The following is a 12,857-nucleotide window of genomic DNA, read 5'->3' as shown; positions in this document are numbered from 1 at the left end:
ACTTCCGCCTCTGAACAGCAATTTATACATCAACACTCATTACCCAGAGCAGAGAACACTTTTATTACATGGTCTAATAAAACTGGCTATCTTGTAAAAACCTAATTGGTAAAACAATAAAAGACTTGACTGAACAGAACTGGCAGGTCTGCACAGAGTTCACATTTGCCTCACGCAAAGTAAGAGCCAGTCTCTCGAAGCTCAGCCCCTCAGCAGAGACATCTTTAGGACCATCCACTTAAAAAAACCAAAAACACGCTCCTTTGTCTACATTCAGTGGCCTGCTCAAAGTTATTTCTGTTGGGCTGAGAGGTCCAAGTCAAGGGTACTCAAAAGCTTCTGCTCTGCACTGGAGCAAGCTGCATGCCAAGTGCTGGGATGGCATTCAGAGGCAGCGAGAGGTGTAGTACAGAGAGCAGCCTTGGTCAACCTGGTGGCCTCCAGACTACAACTCCCATCAGCCCCAGCCAGCACAGCCAAGTTATAGCCAAAACATCTACAGGCACCAGGTTAGCAAAGGGAGGGTTAGTGAGGACAGAACTAGGGAGTCCTAGGTTCAGATCCACACACTTACCCACAAAGCTTACCGTAGGCCAAACAGTCTCCTACCTACCTTGGTTGGTATAGGGATCAGTTGAGGGGAGAACTGTGTGTGTGCTACTTTGAGCAGCGTGGGAGCACATAAAGATGTGAAAGTTCGGGAGAGGGGGAAACACAGAAAAATTGGAAACAAAATGGGGGAGTTCAGATTATTCCAATTGGGGGGGGGCTTTGCATCTCTAGAAGGGCAACATTAAAACTAATAAATAGCATGGTTCAGTGAAGCACTAGATCTGAGATCAAAACCAATCTCAGACACGGGACGTGGGGAGGAAATCCCCGCCCCGCCTGGCACCTTGCAAAGACAAGGTGTCATTCAGAATCCCACAGCATAAGGGAGATTAGCACTGGCCACTCAGGGACTGCAGAATTTACATCCTGCACTGTTTCCCTAGATCAGTTGGTCATGGAACCGACCAGAGGGACGGCAACCCTGGACTTAATCCTCAGTGGGGACCGGGACCTGGTGCAAGATGTAAGTGTTGTTGAACCGATTGGGAGCAGTGACCACAGTGCTATTAAATTAAACATACATGTAACTGGCCAATTGCCAAGAAAATCCAACACGGTCACATTTGACTTCAAAAGAGGAAACTTCACAAAAATGAGGGGATTGGTAAAAAGAAAGCTGAAAAACAAAGTCCAGAGGGTCACATCACTCGAAAATGCTTGGAAGTTGTTTAAAAACACTATATTAGAAGCTCAACTGGAGTGCATACCGCAGATCAGAAAAGGTACCGCCAGGGCCAAGAAGATGCCAGCATGGTTAACGAGCAAAGTCAAGGAAGCTCTTAGAGGCAAAAAGTCTTCCTTCAGAAAATGGAAGTCTTGTCCGAATGAAGAAAATAAAAAAGAACACAAACTCTGGCAAAAGAAATGCAAGAAGACAATAAGGGATGCTAAAAAAGAATTTGAGGAGCACATTGCTAAGAACATAAAAACCAACAACAAAAAATTCTATAAATACATTCAAAGCAGGAGACCATCTAGGGAGACAATTGGACCCTTGGATGATAAGGGAGTCAAAGGTGTACTAAAGAACGATAAGGAGATTGCAGAGAAGCTAAATGAATTCTTTGCATCTGTCTTCACAGTGGAAGATATAGGGCAGATCCCTGAACCTGAACTAACATTTGCAGGAAGGGATTCTGAGGAACTGAGACAAATAGTGGTAACGAGAGAGGAAGTTCTAAGCTTAATGGACAATATAAAAACTGACAAATCACCGGGCCCGGATGGCATCCACCCGAGAGTTCTCAAAGAACTCAAAGGTGAAATTGCTGATCTGCTAACTAAAATATGTAACTTGTCCCTCGGGTCCTCCTCTGTGCCTGAGGACTGGAAAGTGGCAAATGTAACGCCAATCTTCAAAAAGGGATCCAGAGGGGATCCCGGAAATTACAGGCCAGTTAGCTTAACTTCTGTCCCTGGAAAACTGGTAGAAAGTATGATTAAAGCTAGATTAACTAAGCACATAGAAGAACAAGCCTTGCTGAAGCAGAGCCAGCATGGCTTCTGCAAGGGAAAGTCCTGTCTCAGTAACCTATTAGAATTCTTTGAGAGTGTCAACAAGCATATAGATAGAGGTGATCCAGTGGACATAGTGTACTTAGACTTTCAAAAAGCGTTTGACAAGGTACCTCACCAAAGGCTTCTGAGGAAGCTTAGCAGTCATGGAATAAGAGGAGAGGTCCTCTTGTGGATAAGGAATTGGTTAAGAAGCAGAAAGCAGAGAGTAGGAATAAACGGACAGTTCTCCCAATGGAGGGCTGTAGAAAGTGGAGTCCCTCAAGGATCGGTATTGGGACCTGTACTTTTCAACTTGTTCATTAATGACCTAGAATTAGGAGTGAGCAGTGAAGTGGCCAAGTTTGCTGACGACACTAAATTGTTCAGGGTTGTTAAAACAAAAAGGGATTGCGAAGAGCTCCAAAAAGACCTCTCCAAACTGAGTGAATAGGCGGGAAAATGGCAAATGCAATTCAATATAAACAAGTGTAAAATTATGCATATTGGAGCAAAAAATCTTAATTTCACATATACGCTCATGGGGTCTGAACTGGCGGTGACCGACCAAGAGAGAGACCTCGGGGTTGTAGTGGACAGCACGATGAAAATGTCGGCCCAGTGTGCGGCAGCTGTGAAAAAGGCAAATTCCATGCTAGCAATAATTAGGAAAGGTATTGAAAATAAAACAGCCGATATCATAATGCCATTGTATAAATCTATGGTGCGGCCGCATTTGGAATACTGTGTACAGTTCTGGTCGCCTCATCTCAAAAAGGATATGATAGAGTTGGAAAAGGTTCAGAAGAGGGCAACCAGAATGATCAAGGGGTTGGAGCGACTCCCTTATGAGGAAAGGTTGCAGCATTTGGGGCTTTTTAGTTTAGAGAAAAGGCGGGTCAGAGGAGACATGATAGAAGTGTATAAAATTATGCATGGCATTGAGAAAGTGGATAGAGAAAAGTTCTTCTCCCTCTCTCATAATACTAGAACTCGTGGACATTCAAAGAAGCTGAATGTTGGAAGATTCAGGACAGACAAAAGGAAGTACTTCTTTACTCAGCGCATAGTTAAACTATGGAATTTGCTCCCACAAGATGCAGTAATGGCCACCAGCTTGGACGGCTTTAAAAGAAGATTAGACAAATTCATGGAGGACAGGGCTATCAATGGCTACTAGCCATGATGGCTGTGCTCTGCCACCCTAGTCAGAGGCAGCATGCTTCTGGAAACCAGTTGCCGGAAGCCTCAGGAGGGGAGAGTGTTCTTGCACTCGGGTCCTGCTTGCGGGCTTCCCCCAGACACCTGGTTGGCCACTGTGAGAACAGGATGCTGGACTAGATGGGCCACTGGCCTGATCCAGCAGGCTCTTCTTATGTTCTTATTTTCTTAATATTCGCTAATAGGCAAAAAACCTTGTGGTTTAAGAACGTACCTATAGCCAACAGATATTTCTATTGAACTTTAAAAAGCAGGGAAATTGGGCAACTATACTGAATGCACCAGGGGAGCAGGAGACCTCACCTCCTCTCTGAGATATTGTACTGCCCTGCAAATTGGTCAAAATGCAAAGGCAATTTCGGTTGATCTTTCACAGTCCAGTCCACTTCCTGTATAGCTTGGAAGAATTTGGTAATGTGTTCTCTGAGCATATAGTGAGTAGTTGCAACACCTGCCATCTTCAAAGATGGAGAATTACATTTTTGTATGTTTATTGGTGTTCCTCTTACTTTGCTTCTTTCCTGTGTTACTATTGTTTCTACAGAGAATCTAACCAAGCAAATTATATTTCTTTCATTATTCATCTTAGAAATCTGTATCAAATGTATTTTTATTAATTTCAAAGCCTTTTTATTGGTCATTGTCATGTGATGGTGAAGACAGCCTTTTGTGTTTTATATTGGAGGTTATGTTCTATTTCTATTTTGGGTGCATTAACAGTTGAATCTGAAACTGCAGTTTGATGTAAAATCAGACAGATCACAATATGTTGCTACTTAAGCAATGACTCTAGCTGTTGTAAAAAACAAACTTGGCCTGCCGAAGATGCATGTTTTCAGCCTGCTATGCTTAAGCTACTCAACTTAAGGAAAGGTGGGCATGGTCAATTAAAAACATAGAGCACACCTAGAATTTTGCTAGAATCTATTTCACCTCCCACTGTTTTATCTTGTGCAAATTGAGACACTCCTCATGTCCACTGGAGACTATTCTGCAAAACACTCAGTGCCACTCACACTTGTTTTTGGAGCTTTTTTAATTGTTGCAAAGTGCTGCTGTAGTTCACATGTTCACAGAAACAGAAGCAAAAGGAAATTATTTACTATAGGAAACTTCACTAAAATTGCAAAGTAAATAAAACATATTTAAAGTGATTATCTGAACGATATCAACTGTTTTAATATAGTTACTTCCTCCCTGCTAAAACAAGATCAGCACAGCCTTGTTTCTGTTATTTGGGCTGACTGCAGGTGTTGCCACCACTCACCATATGCTCAGAGCCACATGTTACCAAATTCTTCCAAGCTACACAGCAAGTGAATTGGACTGTGAAAGACCAACCCAAATTGTGTTTACATTTTGACAAATTTGCAGGGCAGTACAGTATCTCACAGAGGTCAGGTCTCCTGCTCCCCTGGTGCATTCGCTATAGCTACCCAATTTCCCTGCTTTTTAAAGTTTGATAGAAATATCTGTTGGCTATAGGTGCTTTCTTAAACCACAAGGTTTTTTGTCTATTACAGGTGGGCCCCGCTTATACGGCAGGTTCCGTTCCGGACTGCCGCCGTAAAGCGGAAATCACCGTAAAGGAATCCATTGAGTATAATGGGGCACGTCGTGTGAAAATGCCGCAAAAGCACAAAAACGGCTTTAAAATGGGGAATTTCCCCTAATTGAAAGCCACCGCATTAGCGGAACGCCGGAATGCGAAGCGCCGGTAAGCGGGGCCCTACTGTAGTGAATTTCTCTGTTTTTTAATCTGGGAGGTAAGAAATGGGATCCTGTGCAAGTTTGCTGAGAATGGATTGATCATTTGCATGCTTATTGAGTTCAGTGGGATTTACTCCCCTGCAATCATGCTTAGGATAGGGGAAACTGACCACATGGTATGGGGAGGGAAGGAAGGGGAGGAGGAGGGTAGGTTTGATTATTTGCATGTTTATTGAGTTCAGTGGGATTTATTGCAATGCAATCATGCTTCGGATAGGTAAAACTGACCATGGGGAGGGAAGTCTGGAGTGGGCAGAGCAGGAGGAAGAAGGAAGAAGGGAGGACAGGAAGGGAGAGGTGAGGGGAAAGGCAGGTCTGATCATTTGCATGCTTATTGAGTTCAATGGGATTTACTCCTGTGCAATCATAGATAGGATAGGTAAAAATTACGATGCGGGGAGGAGGGGGGAGGAGGGGGGGAGAGTAGAAGGAAGAGGGGAGCAAAAGGAGTAGGAGGGGGAAGGAGGGGATTGGGAAGGGGAGGGGTGTGTTAAGGGGCAAAAGGGAGGTGATGAGAGGGAGGAGAAGGGGAGGGCAGGTCTGATTATTTGCATACTTATTGAGTTCAATGGGATTTACTCCCGTGCAATCATGCTTGAAAATGAAATGGACTGCCTTCATGTCGATTCCGACCTATGGTGACCCTCCGAATAGGGATTTCATGGTAAGCGGTATGCAAAGGTGGTTTCCCATTGCCTTTCTCTGAGGCTGAGAGGCAGTGACTGGCCCAAGGTTACTCAGTGAGCTTCATGGCTGTGTGGGGATTTGAACTCTGGTGTCCCAGGTCGTAGTCCTAGGATGGGTAAAACTGACCATGGGGGAGGAGGGGGAGGGGTGAAGGAAGGGAGAGGGAAGGGATAGGAGGGAGGAGGAGGGGAGGGCAGGTTTGAACGTTTGCATGCTTTTTGAATTCAGTGGGATTTACTCCTGTGCGACCATGCTTAGGATAGGTGAAACTGAGCAGGGGGAGGGCAGGGGGGAGGAGGGCAGGGGGTGTAGGAGATTGGGTGGGTGGGCAATGGGCAGAAGGGAAGCCCCTTTCCTTTCCAAAGGGAAAACTTTAATTAATTTCAACATATGAAAACTCTGACAGAAAAAAGTTCAAAAGGGGTGTTTTTTTCTTTTTACACTTTGAACTCTCGATTCTCTCTGACTGTTTTGTGTATCGCCATGAAAGTTTAGAGGGTTGTTAAGCAAGCATATCTGAGTTCAGGACTATAAGTTTTGTAAGGTTTTGTTTTGAAATGAGCTTATGGGAAGGATCCGAATGGCATGGGGGGTATTTTCAATTTAACATTGCAGAATGCAAAAAATTCATGCTGACTATAGTACAGTAGGGCCCCACTTTTCGGCACCCCGCTTTTTGGCGTTCAGCGGGGTGATCAGCTGGAGCGGGGCTGGAGCTCCCCGCATTCCAGCTGATCGTGCCGAGGAGGGGAAGATCAGCTGTAGCTCACTACAGCCGATCTTTTCCTCTTCTGGTGCGATCAGACATCCGCTCGAGCTGATCGTGCCCAAGAAGGGGAAGATCTGATCTTTTCCTCCTCTGGTGCGATCAGCGGGTTAGGTTCCAGACCCCCGCCCTACAGTTGATCCGCTTTTTGGCGGTTTTTGCTTTCCGGCAGAGGTCTGGAACCTAGCCTGCCATATGAGTGGGGCCCTACTGTATACAGCCACCCTCATGGCTGTATAATCTAGAAAAAAATCAAGAAAGATAACACATATATATCTGGGAAGCTGCAGCAGACTGGAAATTACAAAATGCTCCCACACTTTAAGGTCTGCTGAACAATGGGGTGCACAGCCCAGTCATGCTGTCCCCTTCCCTGGGACAAGCACCACTCAGAGAGCGATGAAGAGCCTGAATTCGACAATCTTCCAGGGGGCGGCTTTCAGCTCCACAAACTACACCTTCAACTGAGAAAATTAAGAGCAACTCAAACCACCCAGAGCAAATGATATTTGGAATTGCTCCTGAAGGCCTTATGGAACAGAAAACATTTCTGAAGCCGCCTTCAGTAGTCAAGGAAATCTTGTGCTTGCAGGTGATCAGGGTGAAAAAGGTGGACTAGAGGAGACGCAAGAAAGGAAAGCAGGAGGATGCACATGTGTGGAAAGGCAAGGGATACAGACAGCACCTGAGGCAGATCACTCTCATCTCTAATTTCAGTATCTTAACAAAACAGCATGGGGAGGTGGAGACTTGGGCAGATTGTAGAAGACAGCAGCGCCCCTCCACAGCTGATGGAAGAAATGACCGGCCAGATGGAAAGCTTTGTGAAAGCTCACTTCTACTGAAGCGTTTCTCTCTACCTGAAGACTGCAAGATCTAAAACAGGAAGTTATTATTTTTTACCCCAATCAACTGCTTTTGATGTAGGACATTGCACTGAAGTTTTTCAGAGAGGTGGCAAGGACACATGAGAAAAGCATTTGTCTACCTCAAAAGAACACACAGCCCTATGCAACAGAAAGCAGGTCCTTATTTTTTCATATTATCCAGGAACAACACCCCAAGAGCTGCCTAGGACCATTCCCAATGAGTATTTTACCTGTCCCCTGTGCCAACAGAACAACTTTTCCTAAGAAGGTGCCACTCAGACTGAGTTCCTCTGTCAGGCAGAACAGCCAGAGGAGTCCTTTGCTCCTCAAAGAGCTGCTGAACATCATCTTCCTGATCCACAGGAACAGATCGGTGGCTCCCAGCTGATGTCCGTAAGCTGAGGGGAGTGGTCTGCTGGGAACACCAGCCGCCTCACAAGCAGGAATGCAAAGCGTACCTGGAAGCAGGAGGCACTCAGCCCCAAAACTAGGCCAGACTGGAAGGGCTGCTGACATATGAAATATTTACAGAGAGAGAAGCAGAGCAAAGAGCCGCTCAGTGCAACACCCAGCAACTGCTGCCATGCTTACAAGAAGGTGGCTTGTTGAGAGGGCAGGGCCGCTCTCACGCCAGCCAGAGGGGAAAAGGCTGAGGCAGCCATTTTTAAGTCAAGGTTATCAAAGGATATAATCAGACAAAACAAAATTGCCTGAAGGGGAAAAAAGGCATCCCCCAGCAGTCCTCTTTTTTTTTTAGGAGTAGGGAGGTCACAGCTTAAGGAAGTATCTAAACAACTGAGCCCCTGTTTGTGTTAAGGCCTTATCCCTGGTTGTGGACTGCCCAGAGCTTACAGCCCAATCCTGCACGGTGCTAAGCTGAGGCGGAGGGGATTCCGTGTATGGGTCCGAGCATCAGGTCAAATGCCACGGGTTTTCCCTTTCTGCTCAATTATACAGGCCCTCCAAAGGGCAGCAGATAAAGAACGGGAGCAAAACTCTTCCCATTCTTCTGGGGATGGAGGGTGAGCGAGAAACACACACTGCAGTCACCACAAAGCAGGCAGAGAAGGGTTTCCAGATGCTGAGAGGGCACAGACCACAGATGCTAGGCTGGGCTCCCACCTGGGGCTGTCTGCATGAGCTGGGCAAGAGGCAGTGGTCTGCAGGGTGACGACTGAGAGAAGCAGTTTCAAGCAATGAGGACCTTGGATCAGGTGACAGGTCACCTACCGCAGTGTCCCATTTCCAACAGAAGCCAGCTGAATGCTTCCAGGAAGCCCACAAGCTGGCCATGAAGGCAATGAACAGCATTCTCTTGCTGTTGCACCTACCAACACAGCTGGGCTGGCTGGAGCTGATGGCAGCTGTAGTCCCAAAACATCTGGACAGCACCAGGTTGGGAAGCCCTGCGTTAAGAAATACTTTTGTCCAAAATCTACTGCCAATGTCATTGGGCGACCTCACGTTTTAGTGCGGTTCACTTTCTCCTCATCATGCATGCCAGCAGACCAGGTAAATTGCTGGACATTGTAGAGAGGGTAGATTTTTCAAAGGCAGAAAGCATGTCAAGCTGTACATTTCTCTTGAAAATCACTGAGAAAATCACTTTTTGAAAAAGTTAAAGTACCACTGATCAGCCTTCTTTCCTACAAAACAGCTGATTGTTGGGGATTCACTTTTTACAAAGGGGTTTGTGCATGCCGCTGCACTGGGTCAGAGCCTGAGAATCTGCTTCCATTGCTTTGACCTCCAGGAACGTAACATGATTTAGAACTTTTAAGTCTTTCTTCAAGGGCTCTGCATCACATAAAGAGCACTTGGTTTGCTTTTGATAGTTATCAGGAGTAGATTCCAAAATCTGTAAAGAGGATGTTCGGCCTTTTATAAATAATTTTCACTGAAAGACAAGTTGTGCTTTATTGCTCCACACTTTTTTAAACTTTGAAGGTATTAATTGCTGTCATTTTAAATATGTCCTGATTGATGTTTTTAAATTTTACCATTTAACATATCATTCGTATTATTTTATGTTGTTAGCTGCCTTTAGGAGGAAGGTCAGGATATAAAACTAACAAAATAAATAAAGGTTGAATGGCCTAGCTCGAAATAACCAGCTTCCTCATTCTTCACAGATTCTGAGCACACATCTTAAACCACAAACACTATAATCCTCAATTAGGGTGACAAACCAAACAAGTGAGTGCCCTCTACTTTCCCTTCCCCTTTTTCACAAGAGGAAGAGATTAAAGGCTCTAGCGAGATCTGGCATAAACCCAGGTTTCCTGCTTTGTCTGAAGATTGGAAATTGTGGTTTGCATAAACCATAGTTAATAAACTAGGAGCTTAACCCACAGTTAATATCTTCAGTTGACATTCATTCATTAAATTTATATTCCGCCTTTCCTCCCGGTAGGAGTTGCATTTGATTCCGAATTGTGATCTGAAGTTTAAATCTCCACATCACCACACACTCTTATCAGGCTAAACTATAATTTCTTGTGATGTCTGATTGCAATCTCTCTGAATGGCCAAGCTGCCTCCATTTATGAGGGGTAAGCCTGCATGTGGCTAACTGTTTCACCCCCTCCATACTGTGCCATATGTTCTACTGTACCAGACAACAATTCTTAAAACAGGTTGTGCCCTTGCGTTTTTCATTGTAAAACAACAAGCAGAATGATTTAAAAGCAGCAAAGGCTGTCTAAGTCTGAAATCAGGTGGGGAAGTAGAAGCATACAGCCTGCCTCCCATAGCCACGGTGCCCTTGTGGCGTAAGGAAAATGGAAAGAAGGAAAATAGGAGAGATTCAGAGGGAGTTTCCTTGGAAGGAATTTATCACGTGAACAGCTGTTCATCTTATAAGCAGGCATGCTGCTGGACGCTGAGATCAGAGAGTCCATTTCAGAAAGCTTGCCTTTCTAACATCAGCATTTTAAACAGCAAACCAGTTTCACAAACACAACCTATTAAGCACTCATTGTTCTTGGCCAGGAATGAGACACAGATACAGCCATTTTCTCTGTATACCAAGGAATCAAGCAGGGCAAAGAAGAGAGTGCCACGCCACTCTCATGTAACCCTAATAGTGCACTTGCTGCAGACTATTTTGAGAGGCAATGTTAGCTGAAAAGGATAAATACAAAATAATAAAATATGCTTTATTTGTTCAAGGGTACAAAACAGACTTAGTGATAGCTTCAACTTCTGCTTGATGATCTTTTGGAGTTATACAGAGTTCTCTGTACAGCCAAGAGCCTGCACGCCCTGCCACCAACAGAAAATAGGTCAAACAACAATTATCACCCTTGCTACTTTCACCTCTCTCATTGTCCATTTCTGACAATGAAAAGAGGCAATCTTGTCCTTCATTGCCAACATGGCAACTAAGTGATGCCTATCAGTGGTTGTTCTGCAAATGGACCTTCCAAGTGCTCATCCACCTGACATCTGTTGCAGTGCAGACAGTCATCAACTAATTAGAGGAGCTTCACACACCCTTCCCCTCACTGCCTTCATATACCTGGTGATCTTCTCTCCCTTCCTACAACACAGCCATGCCTGTTCCCGCCAGCAGGGGAACTTTCCACACCATCAAATTCTCACTCCAAACAATTGCACCAGGCAATCAAGCATTCTCTGCAACGTTGCAGTGGCTCTTGAGACATTCTGCTCAGACTGCACATGGTTGTTGCTTTGGCACCTTTAAAAATGTTTGCTCTCCAAGCAACTTCGGTTGGGCTGGCCTCCTCAATGACCAAGTGGGAAACCCCCACCCCACCATTCATCACCACATAAGAAGCGTCCTTAGACCAAGTCAGACCATCTAGCTCAGGCCTGGCAACACTGCCTGACTTTCCAGGGTTTCAGTCAGGAGTCACTTCTACCCTCCCGGAGACTCAAGGGACTGGACCTGTGAACTTTTGCATGTGAAGCGTGTGTTCTGCCATGCAGCTGCAGCCCTTCCCCGTGGCCTAACACAATCCTGCGTCCAGGCCAGCGTCCCCCTTCTCACAGTGACCAGCCGGAGGCCACTGGGAAGCCCGCAAGGAAGTGGCCCTCTCCTTTGTGGCTACAGACACACATACACACACCTGGTTACTCAGAAACTCCATGCACAGAGGCCTCTATGAGCCACCCTGCCTAACAGAAGCCACGGAGTGCTCTCTCCTCCCCCATGCACGTATCTGGTCGGTGCCGTGTTAAAGCCATCTCAGATACACTGGACAGCCATCCCCACATCTTCAGGCAGCCAACTCCGAAGGATGCGCGCACAAGTCCTGCCTGCCTGCCTTCCATCCTGAAGCTCCTGCCAACTAGCTTCATGGGGTGACCCCAAAACCTAGAATCAGGAGAGAAGGAAGAGGGGGCTTTCCTTTGCCCACTTTCCCCGTGCAACACTTAACTGCACAGAATGACAGGATCGTAGAGTCGGAAGGGGCCTTTAAGGTCATCGAGTCCAACCCCCTGCTCGATGCAGGAGTCCAAGTTGAAAGCATAGCCTACAGGCGGCTGCCCAGCTGCCTCTTGAATAAACTTTTATAGTGTCTGTCTCCCCCCCCCCGTTTACTGGCCTTTCTCCTAAAGAGCCCCGAAGGCTTCTGCCTCTCCTGATATGGGTCCCCCCACCCCTCGCCGCACTTGCCAAGAGGCAACTCCCCTCCGAGGCAGTGGCCCCCCGCCATCCCCGCCCTCTCCGCCCTCACCCCGGACCCGCTCCCTCGCAGATCGCCCCTCAGCCTCGCCGCTCTTCAACAGCTCGCCCCCTCGCCTTGGCCAGGTCACATGACCAATTGGGCTCGACACCCCTTTCCCTTTAGGGGCCACAGCCCCCGCGTCACGCCATTATCCCTCCCCGGCTTCCACCGCTCCCGTCCCCGCCGCCCTGCTCGCTCGCTCGGTCACTCACTCACCCCCCCACCGCGTTCCTAAGCCGGGCCTTCCCGCGGGCCTCGCCTTTCCCACTAGGCCCAGCGTCGCCTCCATGGCAACCGGCTACACTTCCGCCCCAGGCAGGAAGTGAGGATCTCCCCGCCGCCGCCATGTTGGGTGAGTCTCAGACCGCCGTGAGATGCGGGGGGCGGAGACCTCTCTCAGTCCGAGAGCCCCAGGATCTATTTTGAATGCCGAGGTCCAACCTACGATATTGCAGCCTAACCTCCGTTCTGCAATTGCTTTAAAAACTCAATAAAGCATTTCGCAATGTTTTTCGAAGACCGCCTCTGGGCATGTGCAGAGTGTGACTGAGAAATTGCGGCCCGCCTCCACACGAAAAGGCGCGTCTGGTCAGAGTTAAGGACTGTAGCTTCCAGGAAGAGGCACGTCCTAGCCCTTCCTTACACGCGAGGAGCAGAGTTGGGGGTGGAGAACTCGGGAAGGTAATGAGCTTAGCGCCCCCCCCCCAAGGAAGGCAGCCCCTCCTGAGGATCGGTCTAGTCTGT

General features: G+C 46.9%; 1 protein-coding gene across 1 annotated transcript in view; it reads right to left on the bottom strand.

Annotated features, from left to right (window-relative positions):
• Positions 1 to 12,416, bottom strand: part of PPP1R16A (protein phosphatase 1 regulatory subunit 16A) — a 65,974-nt gene extending 53,558 nt beyond the window's left edge. The window contains exon 1 of the mRNA XM_061607152.1: positions 12,330 to 12,416. The gene's annotated coding sequence lies outside the window, so the exon portion shown is untranslated. The remainder of the gene's footprint in view (positions 1 to 12,329) is intronic.
• Positions 12,417 to 12,857: the final 441 nt, after the last annotated feature.

Source organism: Rhineura floridana, chromosome 1, assembly GCF_030035675.1.
Source record: "Rhineura floridana isolate rRhiFlo1 chromosome 1, rRhiFlo1.hap2, whole genome shotgun sequence".
NCBI lineage: Eukaryota > Metazoa > Chordata > Lepidosauria > Squamata > Rhineuridae > Rhineura > Rhineura floridana.
The sequence above is the reverse complement of the archived record's forward strand: the minus strand, read 5'-3'. Positions and strand labels throughout refer to the sequence as shown.